The sequence below is a fragment of the Cucurbita moschata genome, unplaced genomic scaffold (genome assembly GCF_002738365.1).
Source record: "Cucurbita moschata cultivar Rifu unplaced genomic scaffold, Cmos_1.0 Cmo_Scf00040, whole genome shotgun sequence".
Taxonomy (NCBI): domain Eukaryota; kingdom Viridiplantae; phylum Streptophyta; class Magnoliopsida; order Cucurbitales; family Cucurbitaceae; genus Cucurbita; species Cucurbita moschata.
In genome coordinates, this window is record NW_019268556.1 from 951,522 (window position 1) to 970,751 (window position 19,230).

The 19,230-nt window shown below is 37.4% G+C and overlaps 28 non-coding genes across 28 annotated transcripts; all 28 read left to right on the plus strand.

Annotated features, from left to right (window-relative positions):
* The first annotated feature begins 496 nt into the window (after positions 1–496).
* TRNAW-CCA lies at positions 497–568 on the plus strand. The gene has a single exon. It is a non-coding gene; the product is annotated as a tRNA-Trp (tRNA).
* A 567-nt stretch (positions 569–1,135) lies between these two features.
* TRNAW-CCA lies at positions 1,136–1,207 on the plus strand. Its single transcript has one exon. It is a non-coding gene; the product is annotated as a tRNA-Trp (tRNA).
* Positions 1,208–1,563: 356 nt separating this feature from the next.
* TRNAW-CCA lies at positions 1,564–1,635 on the plus strand. The gene has a single exon. It is a non-coding gene; the product is annotated as a tRNA-Trp (tRNA).
* A 797-nt stretch (positions 1,636–2,432) lies between these two features.
* On the plus strand, positions 2,433–2,504 carry TRNAW-CCA. Its single transcript has one exon. It is a non-coding gene; the product is annotated as a tRNA-Trp (tRNA).
* Positions 2,505–2,859: 355 nt separating this feature from the next.
* TRNAW-CCA lies at positions 2,860–2,931 on the plus strand. Its single transcript has one exon. It is a non-coding gene; the product is annotated as a tRNA-Trp (tRNA).
* A 778-nt stretch (positions 2,932–3,709) lies between these two features.
* TRNAW-CCA lies at positions 3,710–3,781 on the plus strand. Its single transcript has one exon. It is a non-coding gene; the product is annotated as a tRNA-Trp (tRNA).
* Positions 3,782–4,137: 356 nt separating this feature from the next.
* TRNAW-CCA lies at positions 4,138–4,209 on the plus strand. The gene has a single exon. It is a non-coding gene; the product is annotated as a tRNA-Trp (tRNA).
* A 1,235-nt stretch (positions 4,210–5,444) lies between these two features.
* Positions 5,445–5,516, plus strand: TRNAS-CGA. The gene has a single exon. It is a non-coding gene; the product is annotated as a tRNA-Ser (tRNA).
* A 315-nt stretch (positions 5,517–5,831) lies between these two features.
* TRNAW-CCA lies at positions 5,832–5,903 on the plus strand. The gene has a single exon. It is a non-coding gene; the product is annotated as a tRNA-Trp (tRNA).
* Positions 5,904–6,257: 354 nt separating this feature from the next.
* TRNAW-CCA lies at positions 6,258–6,329 on the plus strand. Its single transcript has one exon. It is a non-coding gene; the product is annotated as a tRNA-Trp (tRNA).
* A 740-nt stretch (positions 6,330–7,069) lies between these two features.
* Positions 7,070–7,141, plus strand: TRNAW-CCA. Its single transcript has one exon. It is a non-coding gene; the product is annotated as a tRNA-Trp (tRNA).
* Positions 7,142–7,553: 412 nt separating this feature from the next.
* On the plus strand, positions 7,554–7,625 carry TRNAW-CCA. The gene has a single exon. It is a non-coding gene; the product is annotated as a tRNA-Trp (tRNA).
* A 422-nt stretch (positions 7,626–8,047) lies between these two features.
* On the plus strand, positions 8,048–8,119 carry TRNAW-CCA. The gene has a single exon. It is a non-coding gene; the product is annotated as a tRNA-Trp (tRNA).
* A 323-nt stretch (positions 8,120–8,442) lies between these two features.
* On the plus strand, positions 8,443–8,514 carry TRNAW-CCA. The gene has a single exon. It is a non-coding gene; the product is annotated as a tRNA-Trp (tRNA).
* A 323-nt stretch (positions 8,515–8,837) lies between these two features.
* Positions 8,838–8,909, plus strand: TRNAW-CCA. Its single transcript has one exon. It is a non-coding gene; the product is annotated as a tRNA-Trp (tRNA).
* Positions 8,910–9,232: 323 nt separating this feature from the next.
* TRNAW-CCA lies at positions 9,233–9,304 on the plus strand. The gene has a single exon. It is a non-coding gene; the product is annotated as a tRNA-Trp (tRNA).
* Positions 9,305–9,727: 423 nt separating this feature from the next.
* TRNAW-CCA lies at positions 9,728–9,799 on the plus strand. The gene has a single exon. It is a non-coding gene; the product is annotated as a tRNA-Trp (tRNA).
* An 811-nt stretch (positions 9,800–10,610) lies between these two features.
* On the plus strand, positions 10,611–10,682 carry TRNAW-CCA. The gene has a single exon. It is a non-coding gene; the product is annotated as a tRNA-Trp (tRNA).
* A 142-nt stretch (positions 10,683–10,824) lies between these two features.
* On the plus strand, positions 10,825–10,896 carry TRNAW-CCA. Its single transcript has one exon. It is a non-coding gene; the product is annotated as a tRNA-Trp (tRNA).
* Positions 10,897–11,539: 643 nt separating this feature from the next.
* TRNAW-CCA lies at positions 11,540–11,611 on the plus strand. The gene has a single exon. It is a non-coding gene; the product is annotated as a tRNA-Trp (tRNA).
* Positions 11,612–11,754: 143 nt separating this feature from the next.
* Positions 11,755–11,826, plus strand: TRNAS-CGA. Its single transcript has one exon. It is a non-coding gene; the product is annotated as a tRNA-Ser (tRNA).
* Positions 11,827–15,599: 3,773 nt separating this feature from the next.
* TRNAL-CAA lies at positions 15,600–15,671 on the plus strand. The gene has a single exon. It is a non-coding gene; the product is annotated as a tRNA-Leu (tRNA).
* A 349-nt stretch (positions 15,672–16,020) lies between these two features.
* On the plus strand, positions 16,021–16,092 carry TRNAW-CCA. Its single transcript has one exon. It is a non-coding gene; the product is annotated as a tRNA-Trp (tRNA).
* Positions 16,093–16,412: 320 nt separating this feature from the next.
* TRNAW-CCA lies at positions 16,413–16,484 on the plus strand. The gene has a single exon. It is a non-coding gene; the product is annotated as a tRNA-Trp (tRNA).
* Positions 16,485–16,624: 140 nt separating this feature from the next.
* TRNAW-CCA lies at positions 16,625–16,696 on the plus strand. Its single transcript has one exon. It is a non-coding gene; the product is annotated as a tRNA-Trp (tRNA).
* A 731-nt stretch (positions 16,697–17,427) lies between these two features.
* TRNASTOP-UCA lies at positions 17,428–17,499 on the plus strand. The gene has a single exon. It is a non-coding gene; the product is annotated as a tRNA-Sec (tRNA).
* A 357-nt stretch (positions 17,500–17,856) lies between these two features.
* TRNAW-CCA lies at positions 17,857–17,928 on the plus strand. Its single transcript has one exon. It is a non-coding gene; the product is annotated as a tRNA-Trp (tRNA).
* A 530-nt stretch (positions 17,929–18,458) lies between these two features.
* On the plus strand, positions 18,459–18,530 carry TRNAW-CCA. Its single transcript has one exon. It is a non-coding gene; the product is annotated as a tRNA-Trp (tRNA).
* Positions 18,531–19,230: the final 700 nt, after the last annotated feature.

Consider the following 19,230-nt stretch of genomic DNA (forward strand, 5'->3'; position numbering starts at 1 on the left):
GCTGCATATTTTACTAGTCAAGCAGAATTCGTTTTGGAACCATTGATAGTATTTTAGTTATATAATCATGGGATGTGTTGTGCAATGGTAGTGCGTCTAACTCCAGATAGAAGGTTGCATGTTCGATTCACATTGGGTTCGTACAATATTCAACGTGCACTTGTTTAGCGGGCTCAGAAACATGTTTTACAATTTTCAAGTTTAAAGTACTGTTGCATCTTTTACTAGACAAGCTGAATTCGTTTTGGAACCATTAATAGTACTGTTAGTTATATAATCATGGGATGTGATGCGCAATGGTAGTGCGTCTAACTCCAGATTAGAAGGTTGCATGTTCGATTCACATTGGGTTCCTTCAATATTCAACGTGCACTTGTTTAGCTTGCTCAGAAACATGTTTTACAATTTGACAAGCTCAACATACTACTGCATCTTTTACTAGACCAGCTGAATTCAAGTTGGAAACTTTGATAGTGATGATAGTTATATAATCTTGGGATCTGTGGCGCAATGGTAGCGCGTCTAACTCCATATCAGAAGGTTGCGTGTTCGATTCACGTCGGGTTCATTCAATGTTCAATGTGCACTTGTGATAACTAGGTAAAAGTTTTGTTTTACTCTTCTCAATCTGAATTCATTGCTGCATATTTTACTAGTCAAGCAGAATTCGTTTTGGAACCATTGATAGTATTTTAGTTATATAATCATGGGATGTGTTGTGCAATGGTAGTGCGTCTAACTCCAGATAGAAGGTTGCATGTTCGATTCACATTGGGTTCGTACAATATTCAACGTGCACTTGTTTAGCGGGCTCAGAAACATGTTTTACAATTTTCAAGTTTAAAGTACTGTTGCATCTTTTACTAGACAAGCTGAATTCGTTTTGGAACCATTAATAGTACTGTTAGTTATATAATCATGGGATGTGATGCGCAATGGTAGTGCGTCTAACTCCAGATTAGAAGGTTGCATGTTCGATTCACATTGGGTTCCTTCAATATTCAACGTGCACTTGTTTAGCTTGCTCAGAAACATGTTTTACAATTTGACAAGCTCAACATACTACTGCATCTTTTACTAGACCAGCTGAATTCAAGTTGGAAACTTTGATAGTGATGATAGTTATATAATCTTGGGATCTGTGGCGCAATGGTAGCGCGTCTAACTCCATATCAGAAGGTTGCGTGTTCGATTCACGTCGGGTTCATTCAATGTTCAATGTGCACTTGTGATAACTAGGTAAAAGTTTTGTTTTACTCTTGTCAATCTGAATTCATTGTTGCATCTTTTACTAGTCAAGCTGAATTGGTTTTGGAACCATTGATAGTACTGTTAGTTATATAATCATGGGATGTGTTGCGCAATGGTAGTGCGTCTAACTCCAGATTAGAAGGTTGCATGTTCGATTCACATTGGATTTGTCTAATATTCAACGTTCATTTGTTTAGCTTTCTCAGAAACATGTTTTACCATTTGTCAAGCTGAACATACTACTGCATCTTTTACTAGACCAGCTGAATTCGAGTTGGAAACTTTGATAGTGATGATAGTGATATAATCTTGGGATCTGTGGCGCAATGGTAGCGCGTCTGACTCCAGATCAGAAGGTTGCGTGTTCGATTCACGTCGGGTTCATTCAATGTTCAATGTGCACTTGTGATAACTAGGTAAAAGTTTTGTTTTACTCTTTTGTTTTACTCTTGTCAATCTGAATTCATTGCTGCATCTTTTACTAGTCAAGCTGAATTCGTTTTGGAATCATTGATAGTACTGTTAGTTATATAATCATGGGATCTGTGGCGAAATGGTAGTGGGTCTAACTCCAGATTAGAAGGTTGCATGTTCGATTCACATTGGGTTCGTATAATATTCAACGGGCACTGTTTAGCTTGCTCAAAAACATGTTTTACAAATGTCAAGTTTAAAATACTGCTGCATCTTTTACTAGACAAGCTGAATAGAGTTGGAAACCTTGATAGTGATGATAGTTATATAATCTTGGGATCCGTGGCGCAATGGTAGCGTGTCTAACTCCAGATCAAAATCAAAAGGTTGCGTGTTTGATTCACGTCGGGTTCATTCAATGTTAAATGTGCACTTGATAACTAGGTACAAATTTTGTTTTACTCTTGTCAATCTGAATTCATTGATGCATGTTTTACTAGTCTAGCTGAATTCGTTTTGGAACCATTGATAGTACTGTTAGTTATATAATCATGGGATGTGTTGTGCAATGGTAGTGCGTCTAACTCCAGATAGAAGATTGCATGTTCGATTCACATTGGGTTCGTACAATATTCAACGTGCACTTGTTTAGCTGGCTGAGAAACATGTTTTACAATTTGTCAAGCTCAACATACTACTGCATCTTTTACTAGACCAGCTGAATTCGAGTTGGAAACTTTGTTAGTGATGATAGTTATATAATTTTGGGATCCGTGGCGCAATGGTAGCGCGTCTGACTCCAGATCAGAAGGTTGCGTGTTCGATTCACGTCGGGTTCATTCAATGTTCAAAGTGCACTTGAGATAACTAGGTAAAAATTTTGTTTTACTCTTGTCGATCTGAATTCATTGCTGCATGTTTTACTAGTCAAGCTAAATTCGTTTTCGAACCATTGATAGTACTATTAGTTATATAATCATGGGATCTGTGGCGAAATGGTAGTGGGTCTAACTCTAGATGAGAAGGTTGCATGGTCGATTCACATTGGGTTCGTACAATAATCAATGTGAACTTGTTTAGCTTGATCAAAAACATGTTTTACAATTCTCAAGTTTAAAATACTGTTGCATCTTTTACTAGACAAGCTGAATTCGAGTTGGAGACCTTTATAGTGATGATAGTTATATAATCTCGGGATCCGTGGCGCAATGGTAGCGCGTCTGACTCCAGATCAGAAGGTTGCGTGTTCGATTCACGTCGGGTTCATTCAATGTTCAATGTGCACTTGATGATAACTAGGTTAAAGTTTTGTTTTACTCTTGTCAATCTGAATTCATTGCTGCATCTTTTACTAGTCAAGCTGAATTCGTTTTGGAACCATTTATAGTACTGTTAGTTATATAATCATGGGATGTGTTGCGCAATGGTAGTGCATCTAACTCCAGATTAGAAGGTTGCATGTTCAATTCACATTAGGTTCGTACAATATTCAACATGCACTTGTTTAGCTTGCTCAGAAACATGTTTTACAATTTGTCAAGCTGAACATACTACTGCATCTTTTACTAGACCAGCTAAATTCCAGTTGGAAACTTTGATGGTGATTTTGATAGTGATGCTAGTTATATAATCTTTGGATCCGTGGCGCAATGGTAGCACGTTTGACTCTAGATGAGAAGGGGACACGTCGAGTTCATTCAATGTGCACTTGTGATAACTAGGTATAAGTTTTGTTTTACTCTTGTCAATCTGAATTCATTGCTGCATCTTTTACTAGTCAAGCTGAATTCGTTTTGGAACCATTGATATTACTGTTTGTTCTATAATCATGGGATTTGTTGTGAAATGGTAGTGGGTCTAACTCCAAATTAGAAGGTTGCATGTTCGATTCACATTGGGTTCGTACAATATTCAATGTGCACTTGTTTAGCTTGCTCAAAAACATGTTTTACAATTTTCAAGTTTAAAGTACTGTTGCATCTTTTACTAGACAAGCTGAATTCGAGTTGGAAACCTTGATAGTGATGATAGTTATATAATCTCGGGATCCGTGGCGCTATGGTAGCGTGTCTGACTCCAGATCAGATGGTTGCGTGTTCGATTCACGTCGGGTTCATTCAATGTTCAACGTGCACTTGAGATAACTAGGTAAAAGTTTTGTTTTACTCTTGTCAATCTGAATTCATTTCTGCATCTTTTACTAGTCAAGCTGAATTCGTTTTGGAACCATTGATATTACTGTTAGTTATATAATCATGGGATCTGTGGCGAAATGATAGTGGGTCTAACTCAAGATTAGAAGGTTGCATGTTCGATTCACATTGGGTTCGTACAATATTCAACGTGCACTTATTTAGCTTGCTCAGAAACATGTTTTACCATTTGTCAAGGTGAACATACTACTGCATCTTTTACTAGACCAGCTGAATTCGAGTTGGAAACCTTGATTGTGATTTTAGTTATATAATCTTGGGATCCGTGGCGCAATGGTAGCACGTCTGACTCCAGATCAGAAGGTTGCGTGTTCGATTCACGTCGGGTTCATTCAATGTTCAATGTGCACTTGATGATAACTAGGTTAAAGTTTTGTTTTACTCTTGTCAATCTGAATTCATTGCTGCATCTTTTACTAGTCAAGCTGAATTCGTTTTGGAACCATTTATAGTACTGTTAGTTATATAATCATGGGATGTGTTGCGCAATGGTAGTGCGTCTAACTCCAGATTAGAAGGTTGCATGTTCGATTCACATTGGGTTCGTACAATATTCAACATGCACTTGTTTAGCTTGCTCAGAAACATGTTTTACAATTTGTCAAGCTGAACATACTACTGCATCTTTTACTAGACCAGGCTTGCTCAGAAACATGTTTTACAATTTGTCAAGCTGAACATACTACTGCATCTTTTACTAGACCAGCTAAATTCGAGTTGGAAACTTTAATGGTGATTTTGATGGTGATGATAGTTATATAATCTTGGGATCCGTGGCGCAATGGTTGCACGTTTGACTCCAGATCAGAAGGTTGCGCGTTCGATTCACGTCGAGTTCATTCAATGTGCACTTGTGATAACTAGGTATAAGTTTTGTTTTACTCTTGTCAAGCTGAATTCGTTTTGGAACCATTGATATTACTGTTAGTTCTATAATCATGGGATTTGTGGTGAAATGGTAGTGGGTCTAACTCCAGATTAGAAGGTTGCATGTTCAATTCACATTGGGTTCGTACAATATTCAATGTGCACTTGTTTAGCTTGCTCAAAAACATGTTTTTCAAGTACTGTTGCATCTTTTACTAGACAAGCTGAATTCGAGTTGGAAACCTTGATAGTGATGATAGTTATATAATCTTGGGATCTATGGCAAAATGGTAGCACGTCTGACTCCAGATCAGAAGGTTGCGTGTTCGATTCATGTCGGGTTCATCCATTATTCAATGTGCATTTGATGATAACTAGGTAAAAAATTTGTTTTACTCTTGTCAATTTTAATTCATTGCTGCATCTTTTACTAGTCAAGCTGAATTCGTTTTGGAACCATTGATAGTACTATTAGTTATATAATCATGGGATCTATGGCGAAATGGTAGTGGGTCTAACTCCAGATTAGAAGGATGCATGTTCAATTCACATTGGGTTCGTATAATATTCAACGGGCACTTGTTTAGCTTGCTCAAAAACATGTTTACAAATGTCAAGTTTAAAATACTGCTGCATCTTTTACTAGACAAGCTTAATAGAGTTGGAAACCTTGATAGTGATGATAGTTATATAATCTTTGGATCCGTGGCGCAATGGTAGCGTGTCTAACTCGAGATTAAAAGGTTGCGTGTTTGATTCACGTCGGGTTCATTCAATGTTCATTGTGCACTTGATAACTAGGTACAAATTTTCTTTTACTCTTGTCAATCTGAATTCGTTTTGGAACCATTGATAGTACTGTTAGTTATATAATCATGGGATCTGTGACGGTAGTGGATGTAACTCCAGATTAGAAGGTTGCATGTTTGATTCACATTGGGTTCGTACAATATTCAACGTGCACTTGTTTAGCTTGCTCAAAAACATGTTTTACAATTCTCATGTTTAAAATACTGTTGAATCTTTTACTAGACAAGCTGAATTCGAGTTGGAAACCTTGATAGTGATGATAGTTATATAATCTCGGGATCCGTGGCGGAATGGTAGCGCGTCTGACTCCAGATCAGAAGGTTGCGTGTTCGATTCACGTCGGGTTCATTCAATGTTCAATGTGCACTTGTGATAACTAGGTAAAAGTTTTGTTTTACTCTTCTCAATCTGAATTCATTGTTGCATCGTTTACTAGTCAAGCTGAATTCGTTTTGGAACCATTGATAGTATTTTAGTTATATAATCATGGGATGTGTTGTGCAATGGTAGTGCGTCTAACTCCAGATAGAAGGTTGCATGTTCGATTCACATTGGGTTCATACAATATTCAACGTGCACTTGTTTAGCGGGCTAAGAAACATGTTTTACAATTTGTCAAGCTCAACATACTACTGCATCTATTACTAGACCAGCTGAATTCGAGTTGGAAACTTTGATAGTGATGATAGTTATATAATCTTGGGATCCGTGGCGCAATGGTAGCACGTCTGACTCCAGATCAGAAGGTTGCGTGTTCGATTCACGTCGGGTTCATCCATTGTTCAATGTGCACTTGATGATAACTAGGTAAAAAATTTGTTTTACTCATGTCAATTTGAATTCATTGCTGCATCTTTTACTAGTCAAGCTGAATTCGTTTTGGAACCATTGATAGTACTATTAGTTATATAATCATGGGATCTGTGGCGAAATTGTAGTGGGTCTAACTCCAGATTAGAAGGATGCATGTTCAATTCACATTGGGTTCGTATAATATTCAACGGGCACTTGTTTAGCTTGCTCAAAAACATGTTTACAAATGTAAGTTTAAAATACTGCTGCATCTTTTACTAGACAAGCTTAATAGAGTTGGAAACCTTGATAGTGATGATAGTTATATAATCTTTGGATCCGTAGCGCAATGGTAGCGTGTCTATCTCCAGAGTAAAAGGTTGCGTGTTTGATTCACGTCGGGTTCATTCAATGTTCATTGTGCACTTGATAACTAGGTACAAATTTTGTTTAACTCTTGTCAATCTGAATTCGTTTTGGAACCATTGATAGTACTGTTAGTTATATAATCATGGGATCTGTGACGGTAGTGGATGTAACTCCAGATTAGAAGGTTGCATGTTTGATTCACATTGGGTTCGTACAATATTCAACGTGCACTTGTTTAGCTTGCTCAAAAACATGTTTTACAATTCTCATGTTTAAAATACTGTTGAATCTTTTACTAGACAAGCTGAATTCGAGTTGGAAACCTTGATAGTGATGATAGTTCTATAATCTCGGGATCCGTGGCGCAATGGTAGCGCGTCTGACTCCAGATCAGAAGGTTGCGTGTTCGATTCACGTCGGGTTCATTCAATATTCAATGTGCACTTGTGATAACAAGGTAAAAGTTTTGTTTTACTCTTGTCAATCTGAATTCATTGCTGCATCTTTTACTAGTCAAGCTGAATTCGTTTTGGAACCATTGATAATACTGTTAGTTATATAATCATGGGATGTGTTGTGCAATGGTAGTGCGTCTAACTCCAGATAGAAGATTGCATGTTCGATTCATGTGTTGTGCAATGGTAGTGCGTCTAACTCCAGATAGAAGATTGCATGTTCGATTCACATTGGGTTCGTACAATATTCAACGTGCACTTGTTTAGCTGGCTCAGAAACATGTTTTACAATTTGTCAAGCTCAACATACTACTGCATCTTTTACTAGACCAGCTGAATTCCAGTTGGAAACTTTGATAGTGATGATAGTTATATAATCTTGGGATCTGTGGCGCAATGGTAGCGCGTCTGACTCCAGATTAGAAGGTTGCGTGTTCGATTCACGTCGGGTTCATTCAATGTTCAATGTGCACTTGAGATAACTAGGTAAAAATTTTGTTTTACTCTTGTCAATCTGAATTCATTGCTGCATGTTTTACTAGTCAAGCTGAATTCGTTTTGGAACCATTGATAGTACTATTAATTATATAATCATGGGATCTGTGGCGAAATGGTAGTGGGTCTAACTCCAGATGAGAAGGTTGCATGGTCGATTCACATTGGGTTCGTACAATAATCAACGTGCACTTGTTTAGCTAGATGAGAAGGTTGCATGGTCGATTCACATTGGGTTCGTACAATAATCAACGTGCACTTGTTTAGCTTGATCAAAAACATGTTTTACAATTCTCAAGTTTAAAATACTGTTGCATCTTTTATTAGACAAGCTGAATTCGAGTTGGAGACCTTTATAGTGATGATAGTTATATAATCTCAGGATCCGTGGCGCAATGGTAGTGCGTCTGACTCCAGATCAGAAGGTTGCGTGTTCGATTCACGTCGGGTTCATTCAATGTTCAATGTGCACTTGTGATAACTAGGGTAAAAGTTTTGTTTTACTCTTGTCAATCTGAATTCGTTTTGGAACCATTGATAGTACTATTAGTTATATAATCATGGGATCTGTGGCGAAATGGTAGTGGGTCTAACTCCAGATGAGAAGGTTGCATGGTCGATTCACATTGGGTTCGTACAATAATCAACGTGCACTTGTTTAGCTCTATCAAAAACATGTTTTACAATTCTCAAGTTTAAAATACTGTTGCATCTTTTACTAGACAAGCTGAATTCGAGTTGGAGACCTTTATAGTGATGATAGTTATATAATCTTGGGATCCGTGGCGCAATGGTAGTGCGTCTGACTCCAGATCAGAAGGTTGCGTGTTCGATTCACGTCGGGTTCATTCAATGTTCAATGTGCACTTGTGATAACTAGGGTAAAAGTTTTGTTTTACTCTTGTCAATCTGAATTCGTTTTGGAACCATTGATAGTACTATTAGTTATATAATCATGGGATCTGTGGCGAAATAGTAGTGGGTCTAACTCCAGATGAGAAGGTTGCATGGTCGATTCACATTGGGTTCGTACAATAATCAACGTGCACTTGTTTAGCTCTATCAAAAACATGTTTTACAATTCTCAAGTTTAAAATACTGTTGCATCTTTTACTAGACAAGCTGAATTCGAGTTGGAGACCTTTATAGTGATGATAGTTATATTATCTTGGGATCCGTGGCGCAATGGTAGTGCGTCGGACTCCAGGTCAGAAGGTTGCGTGTTCGATTCACGTCGGGTTCATTCAATGTTCAATGTGCACTTGTGATAACTAGGGTAAAAGTTTTGTTTTACTCTTGTCAATCTGAATTCGTTTTGGAACCATTGATAGTACTATTAGTTATATAATCATGGGATCTGTGGCGAAATGGTAGTGGGTCTAACTCCAGATGAGAAGGTTGCATGGTCGATTCACATTGGGTTCGTACAATAATCAACGTGCACTTGTTTAGCTCTATCAAAAACATGTTTTACAATTCTCAAGTTTAAAATACTGTTGCATCTTTTACTAGACAAGCTGAATTCGAGTTGGAGACCTTTATAGTGATGATAGTTATGTAATCTTAGGATCCGTGGCGCAATGGTAGCGCGTCTGACTCCAGATCAGAAGGTTGCGTGTTCGATTCACGTCGGGTTCATTCAATGTTCAATGTGCACTTGTGATAACTAGGTAAAAGTTTTGTTTTACTCTTGACGTCGGGTTCATTCAATGTTCAATGTGCACTTGTGATAACTAGGTAAAAGTTTTGTTTTACTCTTGTCAATCTGAATTCATTGCTGCATCTTTTACTAGTCTCGATGAATTCGTTTTGGAACCATTGATAGTACTGTTAGTTATATAATCATAGGATGTGTTGCGCAATGGTAGTGCGTCTAATTCCAGATTAGAAGGTTGCATGTTCGATTCACATTGGGTTCATACAATATTCAACGTGCACTTGTTTAGCTTGCTCAGAAACATGTTTTACAATTTGTCTAGCTGAACATACTACTGCATCTTTTACTAGACCAGCTGAATTCGAGTTGGAAACTTTGATAGTGATGATAGTTATATAATCTTGGGATCCGTGGCGCAACTGTAGCGCGTCTGACTCCAGATTAGAAGGTTGCGTGTTCGATTCACGTCGGGTTCATATAATGTTCAATGTGCACTTGATGATAACTAGGTAAAAAATTTGTTTTACTCTTATCAATTTGAATTCATTGCTGCATCTTTTACAAGTCAAGCTGAATTCATTTTGGAACCATTGATGGTAGTGTTAGTTATATAATCATGGGATCTGTGGCGAAATGGTAGTGGGTCTAACTCTAGATTAGAAGGTTGCATGTTCGATTCACATTGAGTTCGTACAATATTCAACGTGCACTTGTTTAGCTTTCTTAGAAACATGTTTTACAATTTGTCAAGCTGAACATACTACTGCATCTTTTACTAGACCAGCTGAATTCGAGTTGGAAACCTTGATAATGATTTTAGTTATATAATCTTGGGATCCGTGGCGCAATGGTACTTATATAATCTTGGGATCCGTGGCGCAATGGTAGCGCGTTTGACTCCAGATCAGAAGGTTGCGTGTTTGATTCGTCGGGTTCATTCAATGTTCAATGTGCACTTGATGATAACTAGGTAAAAATTTTGTTTTACTCTTGTCAATTTGTTGCTGCATCTTTTACTAGTCAAGCTGAATTCGTTTTGGAACCATTGATAGTACTATTAGTTATATAATCATGGGATCTGTGGCGAAATGGTAGTGGGTCTAACTCCAGATTAGAAGGTTGCATGTTTGATTCACATTGGGTTCGTACAATATTTAACGTGCACTTGTTTAGCTTGCTCAAAAACATGTTTTACAATTCTCATGTTTAAAATACTGTTGAATCTTTTACTAGACAAGCTGAATTCGAGTTGGAAACATTGATAGTGATGATAGTTATATAATCTCGGGATCCGTGGCGCAATGGTAGCGTGTCTGACTCCAGATCAAATGGTTGCGTGTTCGATTCACGTTGAGTTCATTCAATGTTCAACATGCACTTGTTTAGCTTGCTCAGAAACATGTTTTACCATTTGTCAAGGTGAACTTACTACTGCATCTTTTACTAGACCAGCTGAATTCGAGTTGGAAACCTTGATAGTGATGATAGTTCTATAATCTCGGGATCCGTGGCGCAATGGTAGCGCGTCTGACTCCAGATCAGAAGGTTGCGTGTTCGATTCACGTCGGGTTCATTCAATGTTCAATGTGCACTTGATGATAACTAGGTTAAAGTTTTGTTTTACTCTTGTCAATCTGAATTCATTGCTGCATCTTTTACTAGTCAAGCTGAATTCGTTTTGGAACCATTTATAGTACTGTTAGTTATATAATCATGGGATGTGTTGCGCAATGGTAGTGCGTCTAACTCCAGAATAGAAGGTTGCATGTTCGATTCACATTGGGTTCGTACAATATTCAACATGCACTTGTTTAGCTTGCTCAGAAACATGTTTTACAATTTGTCAAGCTGAACATACTACTGCATCTTTTACTAGACCAGGCTTGCTCAGAAACATGTTTTACAATTTGTCAAGCTGAACATACTACTGCATCTTTTACTAGACCAGTTAAATTCGAGTTGGAAACTTTGATGGTGATTTTGATGGTGATGATAGTTATATAATGTTGGGATCCGTGGCGCAATGGTAGCACGTTTGACTCCAGATCAGAAGGTTGCGTGTTTGATTCATATCGAGTTCATTCAATGTGCACTTGTGATAACTAGGTAAAAGTTTTGTTTTACTCTTGTCAATCTGAATTCATTGCTGCATCTTTTACTAGACGAGCTGAATTCGAGTTGGAAACTTTGATAGTGATGATAGTTATATAATCTTGGGATCCGTGGCGCAATGGTAGCGCGTCTGACTCCAGATCAGAAGGTTGCGTGTTCGATTCACGTCGGGTTCATTCAATGTTCAATGTGCACTTGATGATAACTAGGTTAAAGTTTTGTTTTACTCTTGTCAATCTGAATTCATTGCTGCATCTTTTACTAGACGAGCTGAATTCGAGTTGGAAACTTTGATAGTGATGATAGTTATATAATCTTGGGATCCGTGGCGCAATGGTAGCGCGTCTGACTCGAGATCAGAAGGTTGCGTGTTCGATTCACGTCGGGTTCATTCAATGTTCAATGTGCACTTGATGATAACTAGGTTAAAGTTTTGTTTTACTTTTGTCAATCTGAATTCATTGCTGCATCTTTTACTAGATGATAACTAGGTTAAAGTTTTGTTTTACTTTTGTCAATCTGAATTCATTGCTGCATCTTTTACTAGTCAAGCTGAATTCCTTTTGGAACCATTTATAGTACTGTTAGTTATATAATCATGGGATTTGTGGCGAAATGGTAGTGGGTCTAACTCCAAGGTTGCATGTTCAATTCACATTGGGTTTGTACAATATTCAACGTCCACTTGTTTAGCTTGCTCAAAAACATGTTTTACAATTCTCAAGTTTAAAATACTATTGCATCTTTTACTAGACAAGCTGAATTCGAGTTGGAAACCTTGATAGTGATGATAGTTATATAATCTCGAGATCCGTGGCGCAATGGTAGCGCGTTGACTCCAGATTAGATGGTTGCATATTCGATTCACGTGTTCATTCAATGTTCAATGTGCACTTGGATAACTAGTGAAATTTTTTTTTTTACTCTTGTCAATCTGAATTCAGTGCTGCATTTTCTACTAGTCAAGCTGAATTCATTTTGGAACCATTGATAGTACTGTTAGTTATATAATCATGGGATTTGTGGCGAAATGGTAGTGGGTCTAACTCCAAATTAGAAGGTTGCATGTTCGATTCACATTGGGTTCGCATAATATTCAACGTGCACTTGGTTAGCTTGCTTTAAAACATGTTTTACAATTCTCAAGTTTAAAATACTGTTTCATCTTTTACTAGACAAGCTGAATTCGAGTTGGAAACCTTGATAGTGATGATAGTTATATAATCTTGGGATCCGTGGCGCAATGGTAGCGCGTTTGATTCGAGATAAGAAGGTTGCGTTTTCGCTTTACGTTGGGTTCATTCAATGTTCAATGTGCACTTGATAACTAGGTAAAAATTTTGTTTTACTCTTGTCAATCTGAATTCATTGCTGCATCTTTTACTAGTCAATCTGAATTCGTTTTGGAACCATTGATAGTACTATTAGTTATATAATCATGGGATCTGTGGCGAAATGGTAGTGGGTCTAACTCCAAATTAGAAGGTTGCATGTTCGATTCACATTGGGTTTGCACAATATTCAACGTGCACTTGTTTAGCTTGCTTTAAAACATGTTTTACAATTCTCAAGTTTAAAATACCGTTGCATCTTTTACTAGACAAGCTGAATTCGAGTTGGAAACCTTGATAGTGATGATAGTTATATAATCTTGGGATCCGTGGCGCAATGGTAGCGCGTTTGATTCGAGATAAGAAGGTTGCGTTTTCGCTTTACGTTGGGTTCATTCAATGTTCAATGTGCACTTGATAACTAGGTAAAAATTTTGTTTTACTCTTGTCAATCTGAATTCATTGCTGCATCTTTTACTAGTCAATCTGAATTCGTTTTGGAACCATTGATAGTACTATTAGTTATATAATCATGGGATCTGTGGCGAAATGGTAGTGGGTCTAACTCCAAATTAGAAGGTTGCATGTTCGATTCACATTGGGTTTGCACAATATTCAACGTGCACTTGTTTAGCTTGCTTTAAAACATGTTTTACAATTCTCAAGTTTAAAATACCGTTGCATCTTTTACTAGACAAGCTGAATTCGAGTTGGAAACCTTGATAGTGATGATAGTTATATAATCTTGGGATCCGTGGCGCAATGGTAGTACGTTTCATTCAGATCAGAAGGTTGCGTTTTCGAATCACGTTGGGTTCATTCAATGTTTAATGTCCAATGGTATTGCGGTTAACTTCAGATTAGAAGGTTGCATGTTCGAAAAACCATTGATAGTAATGTTAGTTATATAATCATGGGATGTGTTGCGCAATGGTATTGCGTTTAACTCCAGGTTAGAAGGTTGCATGTTGGATTCCCATTGGGTTCGTACAATATTCAACGTGCACTTGTTTAGCTTGCTCAAAAACATGTTTCAAAATTTTCAAGTTTGAAGTACTGCTGCATCTTTTACTAGTCAATCTGAATTCGTTTCGGAACCATTGATATTACTGTTAGTTATCTAATCATGGGATCTGTGGCGAAATGGTAGTGGGTCTAACTCTAGATTAGAAGGATGCAAGTTCGATTCACATTGAGTTCGTACGATATTGAACGTGCACTTGTTTATCTTGCTCAAAAACATGTTTTAAAATTCTCAAGTTTAAAATACTGTTGCATCTTTTACTAGACAAGCTGAATTCGAGTTGGAAACCTTGATAGTGATGATAGTTATATAATCTCGGGATCGGTGGCGCAATGGTAGCGCGTTTGACTCCAGATCAGAAGGTTGCGTTCGATTCACGTCGGGTTCATTCAATGTTCAATGTGCACTTGAGATAAATAGGTAAAAATTTTGTTTTACTCTTGGTGGCGCAATGGTAGCGCGTCTGGCTCCAGATCAGAAGGTTGCATTCGATTCACGTTGGGTTCATTCAATGTTCAATGTGCACTTGAGATAACTAGGTAAAAATTCTGTTTTACTCTTGTCAATATGAATTCATTGCTGCATCTTTTACTAGTCAATCTGAATTCGTTTTGAAACCATTGATATTACTGTTAGTTATATAATCATGGGATCTGTGGCGAAATGGTAGTGGGTCTAACTCCAGATTAGAAGGTTAGTTATATAATCATGGGATCTGTGGCGAAATGGTAGTGGGTCTAACTCCAGATTAGAAGGTTGCATGTTCGATTCACATTGGGTTCGTACAACATTCAACAAGCACTTGTTTAGGTTGCTCAAAAACATGATTTACAATTCTCAAGTTTAAAATACTGTTGCATCTTTTACTAGACAAGCTGAATTCGAGTCGGAAACCTTGGTAGTGATGATAGTTATATAATCTTGGGATTTGTGGCGCAATGTAGCGCGTCGACTCTAGATTATAAGGTTGCGTGTTCGATTCACGGTAAAAATTTGTTTGTACTCTTGTCAATCTGAATTTGTTTTGGAACCATTGATAGTACTATTAGTTATATAATCATGGGATCTTTGGCAAAATTGTAGTGGGTGTAACTCCAGATCAGAAGGTTGCATATTCGATTCACATTGGGTTTTGGAACCATTGATAGTACTATTAGTTATATAATCATGGTTTCTTTGGCAAAATTGTAGTGGGTGTAACTCCATATTAGAAGGTTGCATATTCGATTCACACTGGGTTCATACAATATTCAATGTGCACTTGTTAAGCTTGCTCAAAAACATGTTTTACAGTTGTCAAGTTTAAAATACTGCTGCATCTTTTACTAGACAAGCTGAATTCGAGTTGGAAACCTTGATAGTGATGATAGTTATATGATCTTGGGATCCGTGGCGCAATGGTAGCGCGTATTATTAGAGATCAAAAGGTTGCGTTTTCGATTCACGTGGGGTTCATTCAATGTTCAATGTGCACTTCATAACTAGGTAAAATTTTTGTTTTACTCTTGTCAATCTGAATTCATTGCTGCATCTTTTACTAGTCAACCTGAATTCGTTTCGGAACCATTGATAGTAATGTTAGTTATATAATCATGGGATGTGTTGCGCAATGGTAGTGCGTTTAACTCTAGATTAGAAGGTTGCATGTTCGATTCACATTGGGTTCGTAGAATATTCAACGTGCACTTGTTTAGCTTTCTCAAAAACCTGTTTTACAATTTGACAAGCTGAAAATACTGCTGCATCTTTTACTAGACAAGCTGAATTCGAGTTGGAAACCTTGATAGTGATGATAGTAATATAATCTTGGGATCCATGGCGCAATGGTAGCGCGTCTAACTCAAGATTAGAAGGTTGCGTGTTCGATTCACGTCGTGTTCATTCAATGTGCACTTGTGATAACTAGGTAAAAGTTTTGTTTTACTCTTGTCAATCTGAATTCATTGCTGCATTTTTTACTAGTCAAGCTGAATTCGTTTTGGAACCATTGATAGTACTGTTAGTTATATAATCATGGGATATGTTGCGCAATAGTAGTGCATCTAACTCCAGATTAGAAGTTTGCATGTTCGATTTACATTGGGTTCGTACAATATTCAACGTGCACTTGTTTAGCTTGCTTAGAAACATGTTTTACAATTTGTCAAGTTGATCATACTACTGCATCTTTTACTAGACCAGCTGAATTAGAGTTGGAAACCTTGATAGTGATGATAGTTATATAATCTTGGGATTCGTGGCGCATTGCTAGCGCGTCTGACTCCAGATCAGAAGGTTGCGTGTTCGATTCACGTCGGGTATATTCAATGTTCAATGTGCACTTGATAACTAGGTACAAATTTTGTTTTACTCTTGTCAATCTGAATTCGTTTTGGAACCATTGATAGTACTGTTAGTTATATAATCATGGGATCTGTGGCGAAATGGTAGTGAGTCTAACTCTAGATTAGAAGGTTGCATGTTCGATTCACATTTGGTTCGTACAAGATTCAACGTGCACTTGTTTAGCTTGCAAAAAAACATGTTTTACAATTCTCAAGCTGAAAATACATCTGCATCTTTTACTAGACAAGCTAAATTCGAGTTGGAAACCTTGATAGTTATGATACTTATATAATCTTGGGATTCGTGGCGCAATGGTAGCGCGTCTGACTCCAGATCAGAAGGTTGCGTGTTCGATTCACGTCGGGTTCATTCACTGTTCAATGTGCACTTGATAACTAAGTAAAAATTTTGTTTTACTCTTGTCAATCTGAATTCAATGCTGCATCTTTTACTAGACAAGCTGAATTCGAGTTGGAAACCTTGATAGTGAGGATAGTTATATAATCTCGGGATCCGTGGCGCAATGGTAGCGCGTTTGACTCCAGATCTGAAGGTTGCGTGTTCGATTCACGTCAAGTTCATTCAATGTTCAATGTGCACTTGAGATTACTAGGTAAAAAATTTGTTTTACTCTTGTCAAGCTGCATCTTTTACTAGTCAAGCTGAATTCGTTTTAGAACCATGGATAGTACTGTTAGTTATATAATCATGGGATCTGTGGCGAAATGGTAGTGAGTCTAACTCCAGATTAGAAGGTTGCATGTTCGATTCACATTTGGGTTCGTACAAGATTCAACGTGCACTTGTTGTGTTAAGCTTGCTCAAAAACATGTTTTTCAATTGTCAAGTTTAAAATACTGCTGCATCTTTTACTAGACAAGCTGAATTCGAGGTTGAAACCTTGATAGTGATGATAGTTATATAATCTTGGGATCCGTGGCGCGTTTGATTCCAGATCAGAAGGTTGCGTTTCCGATTCACGTTGGGTTCATTCAATGTTCAATGTGCACTTGATAATTAGTTTAAAATTTTGTTTTACTCTTGTCAATCTGAATTCGTTTTGGAACCATTGATAGTAATGTTAGTTATATAATCATGGGATGTGTTGCGCAATGGTAGTGTGTTTAACTCCAGATTAGAAGGTTGCATGTTCGATTCACATTGAGTTTGTACAATATTCAACGTGCACTTGTTTAGATTGCTCAAAAACTTGTTTTACAATTTGACAAGCTGAAAATACTGCTGCATCTTTGACTACACAAGCTGAATTCGAATTGGAAACCTTGATAGTGATGACAGTTATATAATCTTGGGATCCGTGGCGGAATGGTAGCGCGTCTAACTTCAGATCAGAAGGTTGCGTGTGCGATTCACGTCGGGTTCATTCAATGTTCAATGTGCACTTGATGATAACTAGGTTAAAATTTTGTTTTACTCTTGTCAATCTGAATTCATTGCTGCATCTTTTACTAGTCAAGCTGAATTCGTTTTGGAACCATTGATAGTACTATTAGTTATATAATCATGGGATGTGTTGCGCAATGGTAGTGCGTCTAACTCCAGATTAGAAGGTTGCATGTTCGATTTACATTGGGTTCGTACAATATTCAACGTGCACTTGTTTAGCTTGCTCAGAAACATGTTTTACAATTTGTCAAGTTGAACATACTACTGCATCTTTTACTAAACCAGCTGAATTCAAGTTGGAAACCTTGATAGTGATGATAGTTAGATAATCTCGGGAATCGTGGCGCAATGGTAGCGCGTCTGACTCCAGATCAAAAGGTTGCGTGTTCGATTCACGTCGGGTTCATTCAATGTGTTCAATGAATGTGCACTTGATAACTAGGTAAACATTTTGTTTGACTCTTCTCAATCTGAATTCGTTTTGGAACCATTGATAGTACTATTAGTAATATAATCATGGGATCTTTGGCAAAATTGTAGTGGGTGTAACTCCAGATTTGAATGTTGCATATTCGATTCACATTGGGTTCGTACTGCTGCTTCTTTTACTAGACAAGCTGAATTCGAGTTGGAAACCTTTATAGTGATGATAATTATATAATCTTGGGATCCGTGGCGCAATGGTAGCCTGTTTGATTCCAAATTAGAAGGTTGTGTTTTCGATTCACGTTGGGTTCATTCAATGTTCAATGTGCACTTGATAACTAGGTAAAAATTTTGTTTTACTCTTGTCAATCTGAATAAATTGCTGCTTGTTTAGCTTGCTCAAAAACCTGTTTTGCAATTTGACAAGCTGAAAAATACTGCTGCATTTTTTACTAGACAAGCTGAATTCGAGTTGGAAACCTTGATAGTGATGATAGTTATATAATCTTGGGATCCGTGGCGCAATGGTAGCGCGTCTGACTCCAGATCAGAAGGTTGCGTGTTCGATTCACGTCGGGTTCATTCAATGTTCAATGTGCACTTGTGATAACTAGGTAGAAGTTTTGTTTTACTCTTGTCAATCCGAATTCATTTACTAGTCAAGCTGAATTCGTTTTGGAACCATTAATAGTATTGTTAGTTATATAATCAAGGGATGTGTTGCGCAATGGTAGTGCGTCTAACTCCAGTTTAGAAGGTTGTTTAGTTTTGTTTTACTCTTGTCAATTTATTCAATGTTTCATCTTTTACTAGTCAAGCTGAATTCGTTTTGGAACCATTGATAGTACTGTAACTCCAGATTAGAAGGTTGTTTTGTTTTACTCTTGTCAATCTGAATTCATTGCTGCATCTTTTACTAGTCAAGCTGAGTTCGTTTTGGAACAATTGATAGTACTGTTAGTTATATAATCATGGGATGTGTTGCGCAATGGTAATGCGTCTAACTCCAGATTAGAAGGTTGCATGTTCGATTAACATTGGGTTCGTACAATATTCAACGGGCACTTGTTTAGCTTGCTCAAAAACTTGTTTTACAATTGTCAAGCTTTAAATACTGCTGCATCTTTTACTCAACAAGCTGAATTCGAGTTGGAACCCTTGATAATAATGATAGTTATATAATCATGGGATGTGTTGCGCAATGGTAGTGTGTTTAACTCTAGATTAGAAGGTTGCATGTTCGATTTACATTGGGTTCGTACAATATTCAACGTGCACTTGT